The following is a 27047-nucleotide window of genomic DNA, read 5'->3' as shown; positions in this document are numbered from 1 at the left end:
TTAAAAACTATTTATTTTTATTAGGATGACACGTTTATTTAAGTCATGAACTAGGAAATAGTCCGTAAGGGAAAAATTAAAATTTATATTGCAAAACGTAAACCATGACACAGTTAACATTTGCCTATTGTCAATGGTCCCGAAGATTCACATTGTTATCCACAGGAATTCTATGAATGAGACCAAAACGAATATATTTTATAAAGCCCGCTTGTTTTTTTTTTCCCAAAATGTCACTCTACGCTGTGATTTTGCCACAGTATCAAAGAATGAGGCTGCACTACTGAAAGTATAAATATATTAAAAAGCATTTTTGGTTGCTTTTTTCATATAGTATGTATTTATGATTTAAACCCGTTATGTTTTTCGTCCTTAGTTGTACTCCCTGTTTTAAGACATTATTTATTCACATTTTTTAATGTAATACTTTAATAAACTTTTCAAGGTTTTATTACTACGTAGATCTCTTCTTTGTTGTCCAGCCAATTTTTATGGACATTACTGAAATTGTCAAGTTGTTATCTAGAGCCCAATGGCTTCCCTATACAATAAGGTCCATGAATGCATCTTTCACTTGTTATGAACCTTTTTCTTCACAAATTAGAAACCAAACTCTGCTTTTATCTGCTCTTTCAGCATCTGATCTTTTTATTTCTGCTACTTCCCCTTAATTTGAAAAAGCAATTTTTTAGTTGAAAGTTTGTTAGATAAGAGACCTGGAGAAAAACAACAAATGTATCAGCAAAAAAATATTTGCTTTAAAAATGTTCTGATATTGAAAAATAGAGCCACTATGGACATCTTTGCACTGAGGCTATTTGTGTGTCAGCAGGTTGTACTATTTGCTAATAGTTTCCGTCAAAGGATCCTATTAATGCAAATCTAAACATTCAAGTTCTTTAAAAAATATATTTTTCTGCACACCTTGTCTATTTGTAGAGATTACATGAGAGAGAGAGAGAGATTTTTGTATGTTCGTTCTTCCCGGAACGAAAACTGCAGCTGCGGTTCCGCACAAAAGAAGTGACATGCTGTGGAAAATAAAACGGAGCAAATCTGCGTGGAAATTTCCACAGCATGTGCACAACGGATTTGGTTTTCCATAGGTTTACATGGTACTGTAAGCCGCATGGAAAACTGCTGCGGATCCGTAGAACCAAAACTGCTGCAGATCCGCAGCAAAAAACGCAACGTGTGCACACACCTTAGATTTACAGTAAAGTAGAGCCGAGAAAGCTAACCCCGCCCACACTACAGATAACCCCCGCCCACACCAGGCTCTCTATGTACAAAGTCCATAGACAGTGAGGTGCTTAGTTGCTTCTGGACTAGTTCAGCATTGTTAAACTCTTAGTGATAAATCCTTAACAGTTAGTAAACAATAGCACACACTTTGGCAAGTGACATATCCCTGCATTCTGTGTTTCAGCCTCTATCTCTTGCTGTCTTCAGATTACATAGTAAAAACCTGCTGACAGATTCACTTTAAATGAAGGAAATTAAATAAGGCTTATAGTGAGCAAAAATCATTTCTTTAAGATCCCACTGCCCCTTCTCTGCTTTCTTCATAGATTCCAAAAGTCTCAAATTTGTCAGCACTGTCTCAAAGTCTGGAAAATAATCTCAGGAAATTCAAGCATGTCCCAGGCCAAAATTCTGGTCACTAGTAGAGATGAGCTCCCTTCTTATTCAGCAAGCTATAGCTCTTACCGAAGAAGCTACATCAGGAACCCGGATACTTGGAGTGTTCCCGATGATCAGCTGTTCGGCGCCGCAGCTGCATGTGTCGTGGTTGTGTGACAGTCACAACCCATGCATGGAGAGCCTGTGTGTTGTGACTGTCACACAGCCGTGACACATGCAGCTGCGGCGCCGAACAGCTGATCATCGGGAACACTCCAAGTATCCGGGTTCCTGCTGTAGCTTCTTCGGTAAGAGCTGTAGCTTGCCGAAGAAGGAGGGAGCCGTTGATGTCCGCTCATCTCTAGTCACTAGCTATCTCACGGTGCAAGATGGCACATGAATACTTTGTGCACCATGTCCAGCAACCTAGAGCTTGCAGGTGTTCCTCATTCTGCTATACAGGGAGGAAAATGGGGACATTGTGACCACCATGGCTTTACTTTACTCACAATGACATGTACTTTTCCTTTGGCCTCTACAACTGGTCAATAACCCTACTTCATGTTTAATTTTAGAGACTACGATTTTTTGTTCTGCTCAATGGTAGAAACCCCTTCTTCCTATTTAATAGTGGAAGCCCCTACTTCTTGTTTAGTGGTGTGGCACCTATTTACTGTTTAGTGGTGAAGGTCCCTATTATCTGTTTAGTGGTGGAGGCCCCAACTATTTTAAAGTGGTGGAAGGCCCTACTTCCTATTTAGTTGTAGAAACCTTGCTCAATGGTAAAAACCCATTCTTTCTATTTAGTAGTGGAAGGTCCTACTTTTTGTTTAGTAGTGGAGGCCTGTTTTCTGGTTAGTAGTGGAGGCCCCTGCTTTCTGGTTAGTAGTGGAGGCCTCCGTTTTTTGGTTAGTAGTTGAAGCCCATACTTTCTGGTTAGCAGTGGAGGCCCCTGTTTTCTGGCTAATTTGTGAGTTGTGAGTTCATTTTCCCCTTCACCGTCAATGTCTGATGAACTCCCTCTTCTGGTGAAGGAAGGTAGTGAGGCTGATTACCAAACACTTGATCTGGTAGATGATGACTGGGTAACAGGAAATTCTGACTGGATATAAGGCAGCCGACGCCCTTCTGAGTCACTGGTGATTTCTCTGCTGGATTCTTGGAGACCAGTCTGATTCCTGCTTCCCAAAGATAAGTTTTGTTTACCTTGTTTTTTGGAGTTCAGCCATCCCCGGTCGGGGGTGTGCTGAGTTCCATTTTTGTCTCTGATCAGTTTGTCTCTTTGCTCTGTCTTCAGAATTTACCTGAGTGCTGACATAGTCTTTTTGAAGTCCTAGCAACTTCAGGGCCTGTTTTTCCTATCAGACAGTTGGGACATTTTTTCGTAGGGTTTTTTACGGATTGCAGACAGCAGCTTTTCTATCCTGTCCTTTTTAGTTAGCTTGGGCCCCATCGTTTGCTCAACCTATCTTTCTATGTTAGTGTTTTCATCTTGCTTCACCGTCATTATGTGTTGGGGGCTGCCTTTTGCTTTGGGGTCTGCTCTGGGGCAGTTTAGATTTCCCCTTTCTTTCTTTAGGTCTATTTAGTTCTCCGGCTGTGATCGAGGGGCCTAGGGCATCGTAGGAACCCCCCACGGCTACTGTTAGTTGTTGTGGATAGGATCAGGGGTCTGCAATCCGATAGCTACTAACCTCTCCGGTTTTCTGGACTTAGCTTGTATTTTTGCTTTTTCCTCCTTCGGTGACTCATTCATAACAGAGACCCCTGTTTTCTGGTTGGCAGTGGTGGCCCCTGTTTTTTGGATAGTGCTGGAGGCTCCTACTTCCTGTCTAGTGGTGCAAGACCCTACATTATTTAGTGGGAGAAACTGCTATTGTTTGTTTAGCAGCAAAGATCTCGGTGCACAAGCCTGTGTGCCCTCCCATTATTCTGGCCCCAAGACCTGTGTGGATTGAAATCATAAATGCATAACATCCATGCAAATACACACTACACACATTGATGCAAAAAGTTGATTTTTGTTGTATTTTGAAATTTGAATCAAAAAAAGTTCCCAAAAATCCAGCATTTGGTGGAAATTAGATTGAAAGATGTCATCAGAATATATCAGTAGTGTAGCTTTAGACTTTAGTCCTTTAAAATATAGCTATAATTTTCATTTTTATATATTGCACCTACCTACATGCGTTGACGATCATTGGTTTGATACAGTCCTGATTGCTCATAAAGCTGCTCTCAGATACACGTCTCATCAGTCAGAAGCTTGACTGACTGTCAGCATGGGTACGGTATTATAATATAAGTACACCCAGGCTAGGTATATATATATATATATATATATAAACCTCCTGGCCATCACTGCCGTTCCTCACTAACACATATAAACCTCCCGGCCGTCACTGCCATTCCTCACTAACACAGTACGGTATTCTGCCACCAGTTCCTCTCTCGAAATAAGCCCCGTCCAACAACAGGCGTATATCAGGTCAGAAACCAACCGGGGTAGCGTACAATTGACCAATCGAGCATGCGGACATGGAGATTCCTGAATCGAGATAAAAGAGCAGCCTAAGATTAATTTTATATCTAATCACCGAAAACGTGCACTAGAAATATATAGGTATATATTTACAAGAACAATATACAGGTATACAGTCAGGAGTGGAGTACAAAAGGTAGGGTATAGATAGGTTGCAATTACCATGTTATGTAGCATGTGACCACAGGGAGGCGCTGATGAATCAGTTTTGTGGTTCCCTTGGCCGCGTCAGGTAATGGACCTCCTGCCAGTAGAAAACAGTCCAAAATGAGGGACTGCCTTATATCTCCTAGGCTGTTTCCTCCCACACTCTGCTGCCACCCCTGGGTTGGGCTGCCTCCCTCCTCCCTTGTCTGAGAATAATTTTGTGTCCAGTATTTTGGATGACCCATAACTTTCCGCCTGAAGCTCTGAATGAGTCGGCGGCACCGCCACTTAGTTCCACTGGATTTTATCTACACATAGCGAGTAAATATGCCTTCCATATGTAATTTCTGGTAGCTATGCTTTATAACTCAATAACACAGAGTGCTAGAGGTGACTGCCGGGCACAGGCATATGGGGGAAGGAACGCCGATTCTGATTATGTGCTCAGCTAGTCTCAGAGATATTGCATTCTGTTATTATAGGTCATTTTCCAGATTCAATTCCTCAGACGCTTGCTGTGACTTGTGCCACAGTGTCTCCTTATGTTTCAGTCAGACAAAAGAGTTCAGATTGCATGTAGCTTGCAGGAGAGTTCACACCCTTGTGTTAAGAACTTCAAAGAGTTTCTTCCTGGCATTTTAATTAAAAGAAAACATTGCATTGCTTTTTATGGCCTGGGTGAATGCCATGGTGGGGGCACATTCCAGGAGGGACATCTTCGTAGTCCTTCAAAAAGACCATAACAATTAGCACAAAATAAAAAGGTTAATATCTCTGGAAATCTACGGTGAATTTAACAAAAAAAAGAATGAAAACAAACCCAGAATACTCAGAAGATCAGAATGATTAAAATAAGAGCAAAATCTGTCCCCTCTTGATCTGGTGGTAGCTCGTCTTTAAGTTCTAGTGATATACCACATAGAAGAAATGTACAGTATAGGACTTTCCAACCCCTTCTCGCTGCAGCCCTTTTTCGTTTTTGCATTTCTGTTTTTTGCTCCTCTTCTTACCAGAGCCATGACTTTTTTATTTTTCCATCAATATGGCCATGTGAGGGATTGTTTTTTGTAGGATGAGTTGTACTTTTGAACGAGACCATTGGTTTTACCATGTCCTGTACTCGTGAGCCGTAAAAAATTCCAAGTGCTGTGAAATTGCAAAAAAAATGCAATCCCACAAATGTTTTTTTTATTTATTTTACCATGTTCACCAAATAGTAAAACTGACCTGCCATTTTGATTCTCCAGGTCATTATGCATTTGTAGATACCAAACTTGTATAGGTTGTTTTTTATTTAAATGGTGAAAAAAAATCTAAAGTTTGTTAAAAATATACAGTATATATAAATAAATAAAAATTGTGTCATTTTCCAAGACTTGCAGTGTCTCCATTTTTCATGATCTCGGGTTGGGTTAGGGCTTATTTTTTGCATGCCGAGCTGACGTTTTTAATGATACTATTTTTGTGCAGATTCAATCTTTTGATTGCATTTTACTGCATGCGTGGGCTTCCCATTGCCCTATATTGGTGGCGTGTGGGTTAATCTAACAAAGGGTTAATGTCACCATTCGATTGCAAGGTGACATTAACCCTTTGTTAGATTAACCCATTTGCCACCGCTACAGGGCAATGGAAAGCCCACGCATTTTTTAACAACGAATTAACCCCTTAAAATAACAACTACAACTCCCAAATTTTGCACACAAACCCACATCTAATTATTACTCAGGGACATATAAAAAAACATGAAATGAAATGCTTTACTGAATGTAAACCATGTGTCATTTCATGTCGGGAAGGGGGAATGATTTGATAGAAGCCGGCAATTTAATTAGCGGCTATTCTGCTATGAAGAACTCTGTGAAATATATATATATTTATATATATATACACTCACTGGCCACTTTATTAGGTACACCATGCTAGTAAGGGGTTGGACCCCCTTTTGCCTTCAGAACTGCCTCAATTCTTCGTGGCAGAGATTCAACAAGGTGCTGGAAGCATTCCTCAGAGATTTTGGACCATATTGACATGATGGCATCACACAGTTGGCGCAGATTTGTCGGCTGCACATCCCTGATGCGAATCTCCCGTTCCACCACATCCCAAAGATGCTCTATTGGATTGAGATCTGGTGATTGAGGAGGCCATTTGAGTACAGTAAACTCATTGTCATGTTCAAGAAACCAATCTGAGATGATTCGAGCTTTATGACATGGCGCATTATCCTGCTGAAAGTAGCCATCAGATGTTGGGTACATTGTGGTCATAAAGGGATGGACATGGTCAGCAACAATACTCAGGTAGGCTGTGGCGTTGCAACGATGCTCAATTGGTACCAAGGGGCCCAAAGAGTGCCCAGAAAAAATTCCCCACACCATGACACCACCACCACCAGCCTGAACCGTTGATACAAGGCAGGATGGATCCATGCTTTCATGTTGTTTACGCCAAATTCTGACCCTACCATCCGAATGTCGCAGCAGAAATCGAGACTCATCAGACCAGGCAACGTTTTTCCAATCTTCTACTGTCCAATTTCGATGAGCTTGTGCAAATTGTAGCCTCAGTTTCCTGTTCTTAGCTGAGAGGAGTGGTACCCAGTGTGGTCTTCTGCTGCTGTAGCCCATCTGCCTCAAAGTTCGACGCACTGTGCGTTCAGAGATGCTCTTCTGCCTACCTTGGTTGTAACGGGTGGCAATTTGAGTCACTGTTGCCTTTCTATCAGCTCGAACCAGTCTGCCCATTCTCCTCTGACCTCTGGCATCAACATGGCATTTCCGGCCACAGAACTGCCGCTCACTGGATTTTTTTTCTTTTTCGGACCATTCTCTGTAAACCCTAGAGATGGTTGTGCGTGAAAATCCCAGTAGATCAGCAGTTTCTGAAATTCTCAGACCAGCCCTTCTGGCACCAACAATCATGCCACGTTCAAAGGCACTCAAATCACCTTTCTTCCCCATACTGATGCTCAGTTTGAACTGCAGGAGATTGTCTTGACCATGTCTACATGCCTAAATGCACTGAGTTGCCGCCATGTGATTGGCTGATTAGAAATTAAGTCTTAACACACAGTTGGACAGGTGTACCTAATAAAGTGGCCAGTGAGTGTATATATATATATATATGTTTATCTCAATGACTTGTGTGTGTATATCTTGTGTGTGTGTGTGTGTGTGTATATATATATATATATATATATATATATATATATACACAGTATATATATATATATATATATGCATTCTATGTGTCTATATCTATTATTTTGTTTCTGTTAGAAACCTTGTCATAGGGCTCCATTATATGTCCATTTTGCAAGGCGGTGAGAAAATCTCGCCATACGGATTGCATACGGATGCCATACAGATTACATACGGATGCTGACATGCGCAAAATACGCGACCACACCTTGCTTACGGATGACATACGGAGCACTATTTAGGGGTCATTCATCCGTATTACGCCTGTAAACTACGGACCGTATTTTGCGTCGGTTAGTGTGACCCCGGTCTTACTGATGTTTCTTGGGAACTGAGACCTGGATTTGGGTAATACTAAACTGCAGTGACTTGGGCGTTCATTTCATTTATCTGCCCCCATGGGAAATCACTTTAAAAGTCAATTATACCGCTCACATGTGCAACTGGGTGTACTTTTTTCATATGTGCTGTACGTGCTTATTGTAAGTGTTTCCTTGCAGTCATTGCTTTTATACAGTGGCCTGATTAGGCTAGAAGAGAAGAACCAGTTATCTGGAAGCAGTTTACCTACCTTTATTTTTTAAAGAGATTGTCTCAAATTTTGAAATAGGTTAAATTGCAAAGTGCTTGAAAAATCAAAGAACTTTGTAATTTGAATCTTAAAAATCCAGATGAGAGGAGGCTCCTCCAATGCTGCAGAGGCAAAGCTGCTTTCCCTTGCAACATGTGAGAGCACAGATCAGAATAGCAGTGCAGCCATACTGCTGGTCTGAAAAGTTAATCATGGGGATTTGCACACCCCAATTGCAAGCAAGAAGCCAAGAGGCTGGGGAACAGTGCATTCCTGAAGACAGAAGAAGAGAGTAAAGCCTCGATTCATCAAGATCGGCATTGTTCACAATTGTCTCGATGAGGAGGCGTGCTGTAGTCAGGTCCTGCTGATTCATGAAGTAGCGGGAGCAATGGACGAGTGGCATGCACCTCTGTTTGCACCTCACCACAAATCCTACTTCAATCCCTTCGGTCACAAAGCAAATGTCATAGCTCGTCATGAATTTGTTGTGCAGCGGTTGACACTCTCCTGTCCCGCCCCAGCTCTGTCCACTTTAATGGAGCAGGACAAAAATGGCGTGAGAATGACAAAAGTCACTACATTTTAGTGCAGTATCGAGTTGTGTCAAAATTATGTGACTTTTCAAAGCATTTTACACAAGAATGCTGTTGGAAAACTTTTGATGAATTGGACCAAAAGTTTTTAAAGATGTTTTTGGTTCTTTGAGCCAATATTTTAATGCTTAGCAGTGTCTGTTATTGGTAGTCAAATTAATTAAATCTTCAGGCCTTTAGAATAATTGTGATATACAATATAAGTACACTCAGACTAAATAAAATTTATAGATGTGTTGTTTGGATAACTTCAGTTTAGACCAGGGGTGGGGAATCTTTTCTGCCAAGGGCCATTTGGATATTTATACCATCCTTTGGGGCCAAACAAACTCCGCCAACAAAGTACATCCTGACTCTGGCATTGGTTTCATGACTTAATCTTTCATTGCATGCCCTTCAATGTTCAGTAGTGAACACTGTGTGTATGTGCTAAAAGAGCAAGAAGAAATTAATGAGCTTGTGGCAATCAAAATACAGCTCCCTGCCCAAGAATGCGGTCCCTGAGAATCTGCTCGGGGGCCTGATAGAAGGTCATCGAGAGCCGTAAATGGCCCTGGGGCCTGAGGTTCCCCACCCCTGGTTTAGACTATGAATTTTGATATGTGGTCTTGATGTTGGGGATCTGCCAAATCACTAATTAAAAGCAGGGAAAATACAACATATCTGTCTTTGTTTCTGCACACCTCAGGCCTGTTTCACACTTGCTTTTTTTTGCAGCGCGTTTTTCCCGCAAAAAAACGCATTGAAAAACGCATACAAAAGCATACAACTGCTGCGTTTTTTTCAAGCATTTTTATGAGCATGCATGAAAAAAACGCAGCGTTTTTATGCGTTTGTATGCGTTTTTAGTGCGTTTTTACCACGTTTGCGTTTTTTTCCAACATTAGGTGGCCCCTCACACTAACCCAAACCATGACTTTACTAACCCTAACCCTAACCCTAACCCTGACCCTAACCCTAACCATTAACCAAACCATACTTAACCCTAACCCTGACCCTAACCCTTAACCAAACCATACTTAACCCTAACCCAAACCCTAACTAACCTTAACCCTAACCCTAACCCTGACCCTAACCCTAACCCTAACCCTGACCCTAACCCTAACCCTGACCCTAACCCTAACCCTAACCCTTAACCAAACCATACTTAACCCTAACCCTGACCCTAACCCTGACCCTAACCCTTAACCAAACCATACTTAACCCTAACCCTGACCCTAACCCTTAACCAAACCATACTTAACCCTAACCCAAACCCTAACTAACCTTAACCCTAACCCTAACCCTGACCCTAACCCTAACCCTAACCCTAACCCTGACCCTAACCCTTAACCAAACCATACTTAACCCTAACCCTGACCTTAACCCTGACCCTAACCCTTAACCAAACCATACTTAACCCTAACCCTGACCCTAACCCTGACCCTAACCCTAACCCTGACCCTAACCCTTAACCAAACCAAACCATACTTAACCCTAACCCTGACCCTAACCCTGACCCTAACCCTAACCCTAACCCTGACCCTAACCCTTAACCAAACCATACTTAACCCTAACCCTGACCCTAACCCTGACCCTAACCCTTAACCAAACCATACTTAACCCTAACCCTGACCCTAACCCTGACCCTAACCCTAACCCTGACCCTAACCCTTAACCAAACCAAACCATACTTAACCCTAACCCTGACCCTAACCCTGACCCTAACCCTAACCCTAACCCTGACCCTAACCCTTAACCAAACCATATTTAACCCTAACCCTGACCCTGACCCTAACCCTTAACCAAACCATACTTAACCCTAACCCTGACCCTGACCCTAACCCTAACCCTGACCCTAACCCTTAACCAAACCATACTTAACCCTAACCCTGACCCTAACCCTGACCCTAACACTAACCCTAACCCTGACCCTAACCCTTAACCAAACCATACTTAACCCTAACCCTGACCCTAACCCTAACCCTAACCCTGACCCTAACCCTTAACCAAACCATACTTAACCCTAACCCTGACCCTAACCCTAACCCTAACCCTGACCCTGACCCTAACCCTAACCCTAAACCCCCTTAACTAACCCTAACTTTACCCAAACCCCTAAATTCCATTGTCTAAACTAATGGTAAAAAAAAAACGCATGTGCAAAAAAACGCATACATAAGCATGCCAATGCGCACATATGCTCACCATAGACTTATAATGGGTGTCTTGCTGTAAAAAAACGCATTGCGCGCGCATGCGTTTTTTTGAGGCAAATCGGACGCACAAAAAATGCAACAAGTTGCATTTTGTGCGCCCGAGCGCATACTGCAAAAAAACGCATGCGCGGTAAAACGCGTACAAACGCATGTGTAAAGCGCACATAAGCGCATCCCATGCAAAGTATAGGAAAAAAAAACGCATGCGCTATTTAGCGCTAAATTACCGCGAAAAAAAACGCAAATGTGAAACCAGCTGATAGTGAGCTAACAGATAAATGGAAGTCATTATGTGTGTGTCCCTATAGTCGCATGTGCTAAGAGATGTAGTCTACACTGTGTTCCAAATTATTATGCAAAAAATATTTCCTCATATTTTCTCTAAATTACCTATATGAATTGCAGTCATTGTTATTTTCCAGTCATCTAATATTCTAGTATAATTGCAATGTTTTTGAACAAACTGCCTATGAAAACAGTATATTTTTAAAAATAAGAAACACTCAAAATGCATGTTCCAAATTAATATGCACAGCAGAGTTTTCAACCTTTTTATTTTGAACAAAAAAATGGTCAATTGTGAAATTATAAGCATTATCAGCTTATTACAAAATGAAATCAAACAGTTTTCAAGTCAAAACTTTATTCTAGGTGATGTTACATGTGCACATAGGACCCCTTGTTCGAAAGAAGCTTCTGAACTCTCTCGTCCATTGAATTTGTCAGTTTTTGAATGGTTTGTGCTTCAATTGATTTGCATGTGGACAGAATACCCTCCCAGAGCTGTTGTTTAGATGTGAACTGCCTCCCGCCATCATAGACACTCCTTTTGATGATGCTCCAGAGGTTCTCAATGGGGTTGAGGTCAGGGGAAGATGGTGGCCACACCATAAGTTTGTCCTCTTTTATGCCCATAGCAGCCAGAGATGCAGATGTGTTATTTGCAGCATGAGACGGTGCATTATCATGCGTGAAAATGATCTTGCTGCGGAAAGCACGGTTCTTCCTCTTGAACCATGGCAGGAAGTGCTGTTTTAGAAACTCCACATAGATTATGGAGTTCATCTTTACCCCGTCAGGGATCCTAAAGGGGCCGACAATCTCTCTCCCCATGATTCCAGCCCAAAACATTACTCCACTTCCTCCTTGTTAGCGCCTTAGCTGTGTTTTCATGGGGTGTCCATCAACCAGCCATCCTCCACTCCATCCATCTGGACCATCGAGCGTTGCACGGCACTCATCGGTGAAAAAAACAGTTTGGAAGTCAGTCTTCATGTATCGTTTGGCCCACTGGAGCCGTTTCTGTTTGTGTGCAGTGGATAGAGGTGGTCGACAGGATGGCTTACGCACAGCTGCAAACGTCTGAAGGACCCTGCATCTTGTTGTTCGGGGGACGTTGGAGGCACCAGCAGCTTCAAAAACTTGTCTGCTGCTATGACAAGGCATTTTTGCAGCTGCTCTTTTAACCTGACGCAATTGCCTGTTGGAAAGAGTCCTCAATTTTTCCTTATCAGCACGCACACGTGTGTGCTGGGAATCAGCTACATACTTCTTGATTGTGCGATGATCACGATGAAGTGTCTTGGCAATGTTGATTGTAGTCATGCCTTGCCCTAAATACTCCACAATTTGTTGCTTCTCAGCAGCCGACACATCCTTTTTCTTTCCCATTTTGGCAAAAAATGTAGGCTGCTTAATAATGTGGAACAGCCTTCTTAAGTAGTCTTGCCTTTATTTGGACACACCTGCCAAACTAATTTGCACAGATATCTGCAATTGCTTTCAGTGATATAAAGAGCCCTGACACACATCACCATCAATGAGTTTAAATGACAAACAAAAAAATTCTAACCTTATCACTCCTAAACTCTTTTTGCATAATAATTTGGAACACAGTTAATGTAGCTGATGCATCAGCGTTAATTTAAGGAAGTTCGTCAGCTCAAACAGGAATCCAAAGGCAGGCTTTCAGCAAGCCACTCCACTTAGAAGGTCCCAAAGGCTCCTTGGTGTTTATCCTTTCACTCCTATGCAGAAATATGGCTTTTACAGCAGGGGCCCATCTGTTGTGTCTACCAAATTGCTGCAAAATGGTTTCCCATCTGGAGCAATTAGGATCAGAATCAGAAAAACTAGGACAAGCGGAGGGGTCAAATACAGGAGGTCAGGGAGAGAGACACTTTTTTTAATAGCAAAAAAGTTTATGATATGAGGTTGCTTTAAAACAAACAATAACAAGGCCATGGGAAGCGCTACAGGTATTCAATATACATTGTGGGCCATTTATATGGATACAAAATTTGTAAAAGAAGGAAAAAGATGCAGCACTCACCCAGATTTGCAGTGCAGTGTTTCTTTATTCAACCATTAAAGGTCACACAATAAAGGACGGGCAGATAACATGAGGCATGCGGGTAAAAAGACGGACGACAGCTGTTTCGCATACACAGACGCTTCAACAGGTCCAGGTGTGTAATTACATGATGTCATTTCCTTAAATAGGTCTATGACTAACAACAGGTGAACATTTAAAAAAACATGAATGGACATTTTCAATTAAAAACAAGTAACGTAATTACATCTTTATGCAGTCTGCAGGTACAATCACAACAAGAAATTGTTTTCAAAAGGAGTGCATAAAGATCCTTCCAAAAAATTATTTTCTTTACAGAAAAAATTTTTTACAAAAGGAATTTGTTTTACAAAAAATTTTTTTTTTCTCTTTACAAAAAATAGACAAATCCAACCTATCATTCAGTCCTAAAGGACCCTGCGCTTTAGATTTAATTATCCATCTGGCTTCGTGTCTCATCAACAATTTGTTATGATTACCACCTTGTGGTGGAAATTTTACAATTTCTAAACCAGCAAAGCGTAATAATTCAGGGTTGGAATTGTGTTTTTCTTGCATATGTTTTATTAAGCGCAAAGACCCTTTTCCTGTACTAATCGAATGTCAATGTTGACGGAATCTTGTTGCAAGTGGTCTAATAGTTTTTCCTATGTAAAAAAATAAACAAGGACAAAACAAAATATATACCACAAATTTACTTTTGCAAGAAATAAAATCTTTTACTCTATGCTGAATGGGTCCGATTTTTAGAGGATTGGAGGTCATATGTAAGTGACAGTAATTACAATTATCGCATTTAAAGTTCCCTTTTGGTGAATTTTTTTGTAACCAGTTTTTATCAAGAGGTAACAAACGATTATGAACTATAAGATCAGCTATATTATTAGTGCGTTTATATGCAAATTGCGGAGCCATAGTACAGATTTCCTGCACATCTTTATCAGAGCGCAAAACATGCCAATTTTTTCTGATGGCTGTGTGTATAACCCTATCAATGGAACTATGTTTAAACCTAAAGAAAAATCTCTTTTGTGGATTTATTTCACTATGTATTTGCTTTTTGTGGCGTTTAGTGACCCTCTTTAATAGATCGCTTTGAGATATAGGTTTAACCAGTTCATGAGCTTCATTCAGAACACCAATGGGATAACCTCTCCTCAACAAACGTGTTTTTAATTTCTCAATTTGTTTATTACAGATATCATCGTTATTGTTCAGTTTCCTTAATCTAACCATCTGACTAAAAGAAAGCCCTTTTTTAGTGTGCATGGGATGTGCACTATTAAAATGTAAGAGTGAATTAGTCGCGGTTGGTTTTCTATGTACCCTGGTGATCATATTACCATCGACAATATCGATTTTTACATCCAAAAATTCTATATTTTTTTGTCCAAAGCAGGAGGTAAATCGCATGTTATCCACATTGATTTCGTTTAGATATTTAACGAAATTATCAAAATCATTCTGAGAACCATCCCATATGATGAAAATATCATCCACAAATCTCAGTAATATTCGGATGTGTTTTAAAAAAGGACTGGAAATAATTGTAATATATTTTTCTTCAAATGCTGCTAGAAACAAATTAGCAAAAACACATGCTACGGGTGTCCTCATAGCGGTACCGGTTTTCTGAAGATACCATTGGTTCAGAAATTTAAATGCATTATGAGATAATACAAAGTCCAATCCATCTAAAATAAACGCAATCCAATCAGAACTCTTGTCAGAATTCATCAAAATTTTTGAAGAGCTTCAATAGCATTTTTTTGAGGAATCTGTGCATAAAGGTTCACTACATCAATTGTGGTTAAAGAAAAACTTGACTGCCAATCAAAGTTTTTTAAAATGGAGATAAAATCCCCTGAATCTTTTACATAGGAAGGAATCTGAGAAAGTAATGGTTTAAGGAGCCAGTCTAAATATTGTGATAACGGCTCTGTCAATGAATTAATGCCCGATATTATGGGGCGACCCGGGGGTTGCGTAATAGACTTATGAATCTTTGGAATGCTGTACCAATGAGCAATCTCTGGGAAATCAGGCATCAGATTTTCAGCTCTCTTTTTTGATAAAATGCCATTTTCAACATTTTTTCTCAAAAAAGTTCTCAATTTGTTTTTAAATCTTACTGTCGGATTGCAATCCAAAGGGGACATAGGTCGATCTATCCTCCAATTGGGACAAAGCTTCCTTTATGTAATAATCCCTATCTAAAATAACGATATTTCCTCCTTTATCCGCTTTGCGGATTACTACATCATCCCACTTTTGTATATCACGTAAAGCCTTCAACTCCTTATCCAGAAAATTTTTTCTAGGTGTATCATAATAAACAGCTTCCACATCTTTTATTACTAAATCCTGAAATAAATCGATGACATTACCTGGAGAAATTGAGGGCATGTCATTAGATTTTACCCCTCCTGTAAAAGGTTCTACAGAGATTAAAGAATTGGTATTGCTCACTGACTCATTACTCACTGACGGATCAGCTATCCTCATCAGAGTAACAATATCATTAACATCTATTACATCAGATGACTGAAACATGAAACCTAAGGTTCCTATATTAACAGGATTCTCCTTAATCTGATCACTATTGACTTTGTTCTCATTGACATTAACAAAAGATTTATGTAAATGTAACTTTCTAATTGATTTAAAAAGCTCAATTTTAAAGTCCGTTAAATCGAAAGGTTCAAGTAAGCAGAAATTCAGTCCCTTAGAGAGCACCGATAGAGGGCGAGGAAGGCAGAGGTTCCCCGTAAGGGGGCGGAGAGGAGAACTCTCGACAGTGATAATCCCCGGCGGGGGATAGATAGAGGACATGGTTGCAGCAGTTCCCTGTGAGCTGGAGCTGTTGGCAAGGAAAGAGAAGGAAAGAAGGATCAGTTGTTCAGAAGGAAGATAGATAAGCACGGAACGTGAGGAGGAGAGAGACTGGGGACTGGGGCTAGTGCAGAGCCCTTTCCTAAGTTCATTGCGCCAAGGCCAGGTGCCGGTATCCAAGGCTGTTTGTGATACTAATGATCCTGCAGCAGAAACCGGTGGAATAGAAGTAGTGACCGCTTTATTCCCACCAAAGACTCGAAGACACAGTGTCAACGTTGTGTGAGCCGGGACATGATTGTATGGAGTACCCGAAGTAGGCTACAGCCACCTGTCATACGAGTGGAGTTTAAGTAACATCGAGAAGGAGGCACTTGAGAGTAATTCAGAACTACAAGTACTTCAGATTAGAGCTAGAAAGGAGACGTTCAGAACAGGCACACGAAAGGGAGTGCTTGAAGGGTTAATTCCATCTGCCTGGGCGTTGGCTGAGTCCCTGACTTGGAGGCTGCGGCACTGAAGCGGGCACCTGTCTGTGCCAGAAACATGAGTAAAAAAAATTGGAGCTGCACTCAGCTGTGTCATTGCCTTCTTCCTGCGCCAACCTACTCAGTACTGCTACATCTCCGTGCCTAACAGTACACCATCTACCTCAACACCTATTACTACTGCCCTGGGACTACAGCTCTACCTGTGGAGAGCCATTACATCTTTGCTGAGCACCACCATCTGTCCCAGAGGATCTGTACCGCAGCGTCGGCTTAACACCTTCCTTGCCGAGTAAAACAGGTGGCGTCACGAATCAACTACCTATAAACTCTATTTCATTCCACCTATTTTACATGGACACCCAGGGCCACGGACCGGGTCACCGCTACCGTGACACATCCCTCTGAGACACCGGCCCGGTACCGAGTGAAGGTCCCACCCCTGCCCTGGGGGTGATCCATATTGGCTTTTTCCTCATCCTCATCCACCATTTCACCCAGACTATTTTAAAGGGGATCAACACTATCATTTTTTAGTTTCTTACTATTTATATAGTTAAAGAATATTTTGGGATTATTTTTACTTTCTCTGGCAATGAGTCTCTCTGTGTCAATCTTTGCTGCTTTGATTTGCTTTTTACAGAATTTATTTAATCTTCTGTATTTATTTAATGTCTCATCACTGCCTACTTGCTTTAATTCTCTAAATGCTTTATTTTTGTCACTTATTGCACCCCTTACAGCTCTATTTAGCCATAGTGGTTTCCTCCTATTTCTAGCATGTTTATTCCCATAATGGTATATATTGTGCACAGGTCCTATTCAGGATGCTAATAAACATCTCCCATTTTCTTTGTGTATTTTTATGTCTCAGGATATCATCCCAGTTAATTGCACCAAGATCATCTCTCATCCGTTGGAAATTTGCCTTAATGAAGTTTAGTTGCGATGCTGGTGGAGCCCGGTCAAAAGGAGCGCAGAGAGGAGAGAGTGTAGATTTAAAATCTTATTTTATTGCAGTCCACAACGCGTTTCGACAGAAACATCTGTCTTCCTCATGTGGCAGTACATAGATTACATCAGCAGGAGGTATACAAGTGATCATTGCGTCATGATGATTAAAACATGGGGAATTAAAAACATAAGGAATAGGAAAAATGGAAAATAAAACATGGATACATGTAATATAGTAAATTGACAAGACATTCAATAACAGATTATTAAATTAATAAAATGCTATATATAAAAAACCAAAACAGGTAAAAAAGGTAAAAAATATCCCTACGGTTTCTCAATAGTCAGATTTAACCCCTCTGGTGCCAGTATGCCCAATTTGAAAATCCAGAAACTTTTCCTCCTAATGAGATTTTCATAGCGGTTGGTCACGTCCTCCTTTACGTGTTCAATGACTGTGAGCTTTAGTAAACTGGGATTTTTATTGTGTGCATGCAGAAAATGTTTAGAAAGGCTATGCAACATAAACCCGTTTCTGATATTCTGGCGGTGTTTGTTGAGCCTATTATGCATACACTGGATCGTCCTGCCCACATATTGTAACCCACAGTCACACTCAATCAAGCAGATGACATAACTTGATTGGCAAGTGACGTGACCCTTAATTTTAAAAATTGCGCCAGTAGTCCGGGATTCAAAATATTGTACCCCATTCATAATTGATATGCAGCATAAGCATTTTGGGGTCCTACACGCAAAACACCCTGGGTTGCATGACTCTTGGGCGGTGGATAAGGGAGAGTGTCCAATGATAAGATAAGATAAGATAATCCTTTAATCGTCCCACCATGGGGAAATTCAGAGCATTACAGCAGCAAGGCAGGAACAGGTACAGATACAGATGCATAAATGCATTACATTGACAGTAGGTAGGTACATACTGTATATGGGGGAAAAAAAAAATGTAACCGGACTGTCACAACTTTGGATCTATCAGTTATCTGTTTGGGTCGTTCTCCGTTTTGGACAGTGCTGGTTATACAGCCTAACTGCAGCAGGAAGGAAGGACTTTCGATAGTGCTCCCTCTCACATTTAGGATGAAGTAGCCGGTCACTGACAGTACTGCACAACTTTGTCACGGTCTCATGCATGGAATGGGAATCATTCTGCACCATGTAGCTCACCTTGGCCAGTATCCTCCTGTTGCCTACTTCCTGAACTGGGTCAAGGGGGCATCCCAGGACAGAGCTGGCCCTTCTAATCAGTTTGTCCAGCCTACTCCTGTCCCTGGTTGATATGCCACTACCCCAGCACGCCACACCAAAGAAGATGACTGATGCCACAACAGAGTTGAAGAAGGATGCCCCTCCAACTCCGAAGGCTCTCAGCCTTCTGAGCAGATAAAGCATGCTTTGGCCCTTCCTGTACACTGCATCCAAGTGATGCGCCCAGTCAAGCTTATTATTGAGGATCACACCAAGGTACTTATAGGTGTCGACTATCTCAATGTCATTTCCCTGAATGTTCACCACTACTGGTGGATTTTTGCCCTTGCGAAAGTCCACCACCAATTCCTTGGTCTTCCTGGAATTAATCCTAAGGTGGTTCCTCTGCCACCACTCCACAAAAGCTTGGTTAGTATCTCTGTACTCTCTTTCATCTCCTCCTGTGATGAGGCCTACTATTGCAGAGTCATCAAAATACTTCTGCAAGTAGCAGCTAGATGAGTTGCACCTAAAATCCGCAGTGTACAGTGTGAAGAGAAAAGGGGCAAGAACTGTACCTTGAGGTGCCCCTGTATTGCAGATCACTGTGTCTGACACACTGTCCCGAACCTTTACAAACTGAGGTCGGTTCGTGAGGTAGTTAAGGATCCAGGTGGAGAGTTGGAGGTCCACACCAACAAGGCCCAGCTTGTCTCTCAGTAGACCTGTCTGTATGGTGTTAAAAGCACTAGAGAAATCGAAGAACATTATTCTCACATTGTTCCCAAGTTTCTCTAGGTGAGAGAGAGTCCTATCTAGAAGGTGGATAATGGCATCATCCACACCAATGCCCGGCCTGTAGGCAAACTGGAGAGGGTTATTAAAAAACAATTAGTAAGGGTGGGCAGTGAAAGTAAAAGTTCAATCAAATGAGAGGAATCCTTCATTACAATAATGAGGGTCTTAGGCTGCTAAGTGATCCCGATTACTATGATAAACTTGCTTATGATCCTTCAACCACTATTTTATCGGAATATACTACTTTTATTAAAGGGGCCAGGGCACTTGGGATTTTAAACATAAAAGAGTATAGATTTCTGAATATCTCCAAATTCAGATTGCCCTTTTTTTTACTTTTTACCGAAGATCCATGAAGACCCGATAAACCCTCCTGGCCGCCCAATTATTTCAGGGACCAAATCCATCACTTGTAATCTCTCTCACTATGTGGATTTATTTCTACAAAAATATGTTTCAGCTCAACCTCCATATTTGAAGGATTCCTCTCATTTGATTGTTCTTTTACTTTCACTTCCCACCCTAACTAATTGTTTTTTAATAACCCTTGATGTCCAGGCCCTTTACACTAATATTCCTCATGATTTCGGACTGAAGGCAACAGAACACTTCCTTTCGACTGATGATGGATTGCCTCATGTCCAGAAGGAATTTTTAAAGAGGGCCATATCATTTGTCTTTGACAATAATGTCTTCTCTTTTGAGGGCGCCTGCTACCGCCAGCGGAGGGGCTACGCGATGGGTACGAGATTTGCCCCCAGTTACGCCAATCTGTTTATGGGGGTTTTTGAGTCCACTTTCATCGCGCAGTCCCCACTGGCGGCTGGCAGGATAGCCCTCTACAGACGCTTTATTGATGACCTGTTTATAATTTGGACTGGCTCAGAATTGCAGGTCATCGAATTCATCCAATCGCTGAACCAGAATACTTGGGGTCTTCATTTTTCCTCTAACATATCTACTACAGGAACCCAATTTCTAGACCTCATGATCAATGTTGATCATTCTGGTAAAATTTCTACATCTACCCATTTCAAGAAAGTAGATGTTAATAGCTATCTGAACTTTTCAAGCGGCCATCTTCCAAAGTGGATTTCGAATATTCCCTATGGGCAGTATTGGAGAGTCCGGAAAAACTGTACCAATAATATAGATTTTTTAAAAGAGGCTAAGATTTTGGAGGACCAGTTTGTAGACAAGGGCTATCCCAAAAAACTACTGAAGGATGCCTTTAAGAGGGCTAATAACTTTTCACAAAAAGATTGTATTGAAAAAATCAGTAACAGAAGTAAAAATAAAATTGAATTTCAAAAGAAGTCTGAACCCCCGGATCTGGCGAAATGGAGCCTGGTCACCACTTATAACCAGTCTCATGTATCTATACGTAATCTGATAAAGAAGTACTGGTTTATTTTGAGAGGTGATCCTGTTCTGTCAAATAAGATACCAGTACAACCGATGACTATCTTTAGAAAAAACCTGACCATTCGTAACTTCATAGCCCCAAGTAATACCTCCATTGGACACTCTCCCTTATCCACCACCCAAGAGTCATGCAACCCAGGGTGTTTTGCATATAGGACCCCAAAATGCTTATGCTGCATATCAATTATGAATGGAGTACAATATTTTGAATCCCGGGCTACTGGCACAATTTTTAAAATTAAGGGTCACGTCACTTGCCAATCAAGTTATGTCATCTACTTGATTGAGTGTGACTGTGGGTTACAATATGTGGGCAGGACGATCCAGTGTATGCATAATAGACTCAACAAACACCGCCAGAATATCAGAAACGGGTTTATGTTGCATAGCCTTTCTAAACATTTTCTGCATGCACACAATAAAAATCCCAGTTTACTAAAGCTCACAGTCATTGAACACGTAAAGGAGGACGTGACCAACCGCTATGAAAATCTCATTAGGAGGGAAAGTTTCTGGATTTTCAAATTGGGCACACTGGCACCAAAGGGGTTAAATCTGACTATTGAGAAACCGTAGGGATATTTTTTACCTTTTTTACCTGTTTTGGATTTTTATATATAGCATTTTATTAATTTAATAATTTAATAATCTGTTATTGAATGTCTTGTCAATTTACTATATTACATGTATCCATGTTTTATTTTCCCTTTTTCCTATTCTTTATGTTTTTAATTCCCCATGTTTTAATCATCATGACGCAATGATCACTTGTTATCTCGGATTGGCTATTGTTCCTTTATATACCTCCCCCTGATGTAATCTAAAGTATGTACTGCCACCTGAGGAAGACAGATGTTTCTGTCGAAACGCGTTGTGGACTGCAATAAAATAAGATTTTAAATCTACACTCTCCCCTCTCTGCGCTCCTTTTGACCGGGCTCCACCAGCATCGCAACTCACTTCCTCTTTTGAGGTACCCAGCTGGAGCTGCATTGATTCCCCTCGGAACGCACGGCTGGCGCTCCCCTGTGACCGTCACTACCAATCTACAGACTACTTCCTGAAGTTTAGTGTCCTAGTTACCTCTCTACTACATATCTTATTAAAGGATATATGAAAACTTATTATTTTGTGATCACTATTACCTAAGTGACCTTCAACCCTTTTATTTGATATGCAGTCTGGCCTGTTGGTTAATATTAGGTCTAGTAGTGCCCCCCCTTGCTGGATCCTGAACCAGTTGTGAAAGGTAATTGTCTCTTATAGTTGTCAAAAACCCATTACCTTTGCTGGAACTGCAGGTTTCTGTTCCCCAATGTATTTCAGGGTAGTTGAAGTCCTCCATAATAATGACTTCTCCTTGAGGTGCAGCTTCATCTATTTGCTTTATGAGGATATTCTCCGTTGCTTCCATTATTTTTGCAGACGTATAACCAACCCCTCCCCTTATCTCCACCCACAGGGACTCTACATTTTCATTAGATTCATATATATTATTAAGCAGGATGGGTTTTAACGATGATTTTACATATAAACACACGCCTCCCCCTCGCTTATTTGTACGGTCATTTCTGAACAGACTATAGCCCTGTAAATTAACAGCCCAGTCATGGCTCTCGTCCAGCCAGGTCTCAGATATCCCCACCATGTCATAATTATGTTCCAACAAAATTAATTCTAATTCCTCCATTTTGTTGGCGAGGCTTCTGGCATTAGTATACATGCACTTTATGTAGCTCTATGTACCTCTATTCTTTCTTAAATTATTAACTGTTCTAACCCTACCCCCCATGCCACCCCACCCCCAATTTCATTATTTGTGCCAGGTCTCTATCTGCACTGTCTTCCCCTCCTATAAAATGAATACCCTCCCCCCAGTCCCTAGTTTAAACACAGAGAGAAAAAATAGGTTAAAAAAGCCCCCCAAAATTGAACAGGTAGAAAAGCACTCAGCAACCCACAATTCAGCAACTCACACCAATTCACACAGGTATTTGTTAAAGGTTTTCCAAATGACTCTTCACTGAATCACAAGTCACACACCACAGTTCGCACTTAGGCTACTTTCAGACTTGCGTTTTTTTGCGCTGCGTGCGCAGTGCAAACGCGCATAAAAACGCATCATGCGTTTTTAATGCGTTTTCTTGTTTTTTGCGCATGGTTTTTTGCAAAAAAGCATGCTTTTTTTGCGCTGACATGCGCATGACCATGCGCACGTCAGCGCTCCCATAGTCTTTAATGGGTTTGGGGTGAATTTCGTGCGCATTGCGTGCGCATGCTTTTTTTGAGACAGGTCGGATGCACAAAAAATGCAACAGGATGCATTTTGTTCACCCGGGTGCACACTACAAAAAAACGCATGTGCATACAAACGTATGACAATGCGCACCCATGTTAAACATAGGAAAAACGCATGCACATTTATACGCAAAAACGCAGCACAAAAACACGCAAGTGTGAAAGTAGCCTTATACTCAGGTCACACTCACTCAGGCAGAAGATTTAAAGAGATTTTTTTTTCCCCTTCACCAGCAAACCACCCTGCTGCTCAATTGCATTCCATGATGTCGCTATAGTCCCGAACTTATCCTGTCCGGTGATAATAGGCAGGGACTCTAGGCTGTTCTCAGACTTGTGGGAAAGGGGAGCTCCTCTACAGCAGGAGCATGGAAGTCTCTCTGCTGATGGGGTTGCATACTTTAAGGCAGGAATACCTCCCAAAATCGATGAGACAGACTCCGGGGTTGACTGTGATGTGTTATTGCCAGTAGCAACCACTAGGGCTGAGTACGATGTTGTGCTGTCAGAAGCACTGACACAGTGGAATGACAGTGCTCCACAAGGTGAAGTCAGGATGACAGTGGTAGCCATACCAGAACGTATGACCGGATGGAATTGTGGGTCTGACCATCTCTGGGACCTGGCAGAGGTGACGAAAAGTGTGACAGTTGAAGACGGGGAAGCTCCAAGAATGGGGTCCGACACCAATAAAAGTGGGGACTGCTGGTTCTAGGATGAACGATTGGGTGGTGATGACTCCCATTCAGGCGGTGACACAAGCAGAAAAGAGTGCAGTAGGGCTGACTTGGGTATAAACAGCAAGTCTTCCTCCTGTCGCCGGAGACATAAAGGGCGAAAAGGGGCTGAACAAGTGGTATCCTTTGAGGACACTAGAAAAGAAAAAGCAATAACTTGGGCTGTTATTCAAGATGTGAGAACTCTGCCAGACACTGAAGAAAGTTGAGAGGTACCTAAGGATGACCGGGCAGAGCCTCAAGAGAGGTTGAAAGTGTCGAGCATGGAAGTTGCTTGGAGTCTCAGCTCTTGGCAGTCAAAGCTCAGCTTGGAGAGAAGGAAGCTCAGGAGTTCCAGGACCTCGCCAAAGAGTTGTTTTGTGAGAAGCAAAAGTTGACAGATTTACAGGCCGAATTAAAGCGTCTGAAAGACCAGAAATTTGAGGAAAACATGGCTTTGGAGTCTAGGAACAAGAACAGTGATTTTTTAGAGATGCTTAAAGGGACAACAAAAGAGCATGTTGAACGAGAAAGGGTACTGAGACAAGCTGCTGAGCACAGAGTGGATGAGCTGGAGAAGGAAGTCTCTGAGCTCAGAGGTCATCTGTCAATGTGGCAAACCATGACCAAGACCTTAAGGGAAGATGTGGAAGTGCTCAGAGAAGCATTAAGAGGTCCTCTACAAGAGAAAGAGGTGGTGGTCACAGACTTACTTACAGCGGCAGTGCTCAAGTGGTAACGAGGTGGAGCTGCAAGGGGTCTGAAAGAGTATGAAGCTGAGGAAGCGTGTGCGCTAAGAACAGAACAAGAAAGTCACCCAGTTCCATCAGATTTCTTGGTAAAAAGGTCCATGGCAAAGCGGGAGCAGTTCGTCCATGAAGTGAAGGAAAGTGTGTGATAGAGGTACCCGAAGATGTGCGAGAAGCATTTACCAGTGAGGATGTGCATGAGGTCTTTAAAAAGGTGGTAGAAGCATGTAGTGTGCACTGGGCACCTGAGACTCAGCAGTTGGTCATACTGTCACTAGGGAAGTTACAGTGAAGCGGGTGGCAGTCCTGAGGGATAGGCATCTACAATGCCTCCGTATGAAACACATGATCCTATTGAGGAATAAGGAAGCCGTTCGACGTTTGGAGCATGCCAGGAAAGCTCAAAGTCGGCTGAACTTTGTGGAAGACACCATTTAAGTGCCCAGAAATCTGGTGAGGAGAGTCATTGGGAGACATGGAAAGGTGATGCAAGAACTCGTGAATAGATTCGGTGTGGCGAGAGTGAGGATTCCATCTGATGGCAAAGTCAAGGTAGCTGGTGAAGATGGGATAGTTCCATTCGTCATTGTGGGCTCAGTGGAAAGCCTTCGAACATCCGGATGCTCCTTGGATATCGGGTGACATACCTGAGAGAGATAGAGCAGCTAAGACTGGACAGGCTGCAGATTAATAAACTACTACAGAATTTAAAATGGTGACCGCCATCAACCCAAGTTATAGGGAACAGAAGGGGCCCTCCAAATAAGGGAATGGCTGACAGCCAAAGACGTTCAGCAAGACTAGGAGGCCAAGAGTCTGCAAGTGGCAGTTCTACTCTCACTATGAGGCTGGGAGACCGGGACAGTAGCCCCGTGATGTACTAGATGGGTCAGAGTCAGACCAGAAAGTAGGCACGACTGTAAGTGGGTCTCATGACCGCAACAACCATGGAAGGTGGCCATAGAGAGAATGGTCGGGTGAAGGGGCACACTTGGAAAGTGTGGTGACTAAAAAGGGTATAGTAAAAAAAAAAAGGGAGAAAAAGACTAGGCTAATGATGGTATGCACATCCCAATAGACAATAAAAAAAACCTTTATTTCATATTGGATACAATAAGCTAAAACATTTAAAATACAAACAAAGAACCAATGACCCAGACACCCCCAAAAAGCAGGTAATATGAATCTGAGATGTGACCCATATTGGACTATTCATAGCCACCCATAAGCAGGCACATATCATGCAATTCTATATAACAAGACAGCCATGTACATTGCAGGCAAAGATAAGGCAGAAAGACAGACTTGATATCAAGCATATAATAAATGTAAGAATTTTACAAATCCTAACTGCCCTAAAGCATGTGGAACTAAGCACAGAATGAAAATGCCTAGTGAAAAAGACGCCCAAGAATGGTTATACCATGGCTGAAATTGCAAAGTTACAGTGGATGCATAATGAGCAAATTAGAACCACCAGATACAGGTCAGAGCAGCAAGAGTCCCAAAGGGGTTAAAGAAAGGGGGTGGTAGGCAGGCCCCATGCATATCGCCACTGCGACTAGCGGCTTCGTCAGGGGTAGTGAGTCCAATATTGAAAAGAGTAGGTTTAAATACCTGTACCAATGATCAGAGAGGCGGAGCGATGCACCGCAAAGACACCTGGAACTCGTGGACGCACCAGCGCTACAGCTGTATCGCTGGAAGTAATAATCAGACATCCTAACAACAGCACATGTGCACTGTATGACACTGGTCAGAAAGTTTATCATGGTGGCCATAGTAACGGCCGCACGTGCGCATATCATGCCACAGACTGCAAACAAGGCTGCCTCTGGTACAGACCGCATTTGATGATGTACCTATGACATCTATTGCGGAGTGGCCTTCTGTTTGCCTGACATATCTGTCGAATGGGACCAGCTACCTCTCAAGCCCGTGTCAAGGACATCTTCAATCGTCAGAACATCATTTGGTTCTCTGATATGCCTATATTTCCCCATCACATGATTTGGAATTGGTTCGGTTCCTGATGAATTTCAACATCCTATGGACATCAAATAGGGAATAGTTGGTTTTGGCCGGATTAATCCTAGCATTTTATGGACTTTCAACCCTGGAAAGATATATATATGGTTAAATTATCCGATTCATTAGTGTAACAATTTTCTTGAATACTAATCTTTCACCGGCTGTTCCCTTCCAGGTTATTCACCCATCGTCTGATGTTTTGTTTTGTTTTTTATGCACCTTGATATATCTTTGCTTGTAATATAACAGGATTATAGGGGTATTAGGAATGATTGGTTACCTATGCACTACAGGGATATCTTAGGACTTGTTGCCCC

Source organism: Dendrobates tinctorius, unplaced genomic scaffold, assembly GCF_039654945.1.
Source record: "Dendrobates tinctorius isolate UK_male_01 unplaced genomic scaffold, ASM3965494v1 ptg000133l, whole genome shotgun sequence".
Classification (NCBI taxonomy): domain Eukaryota; kingdom Metazoa; phylum Chordata; class Amphibia; order Anura; family Dendrobatidae; genus Dendrobates; species Dendrobates tinctorius.
Note: the sequence above shows the minus strand (reverse complement) of the source record.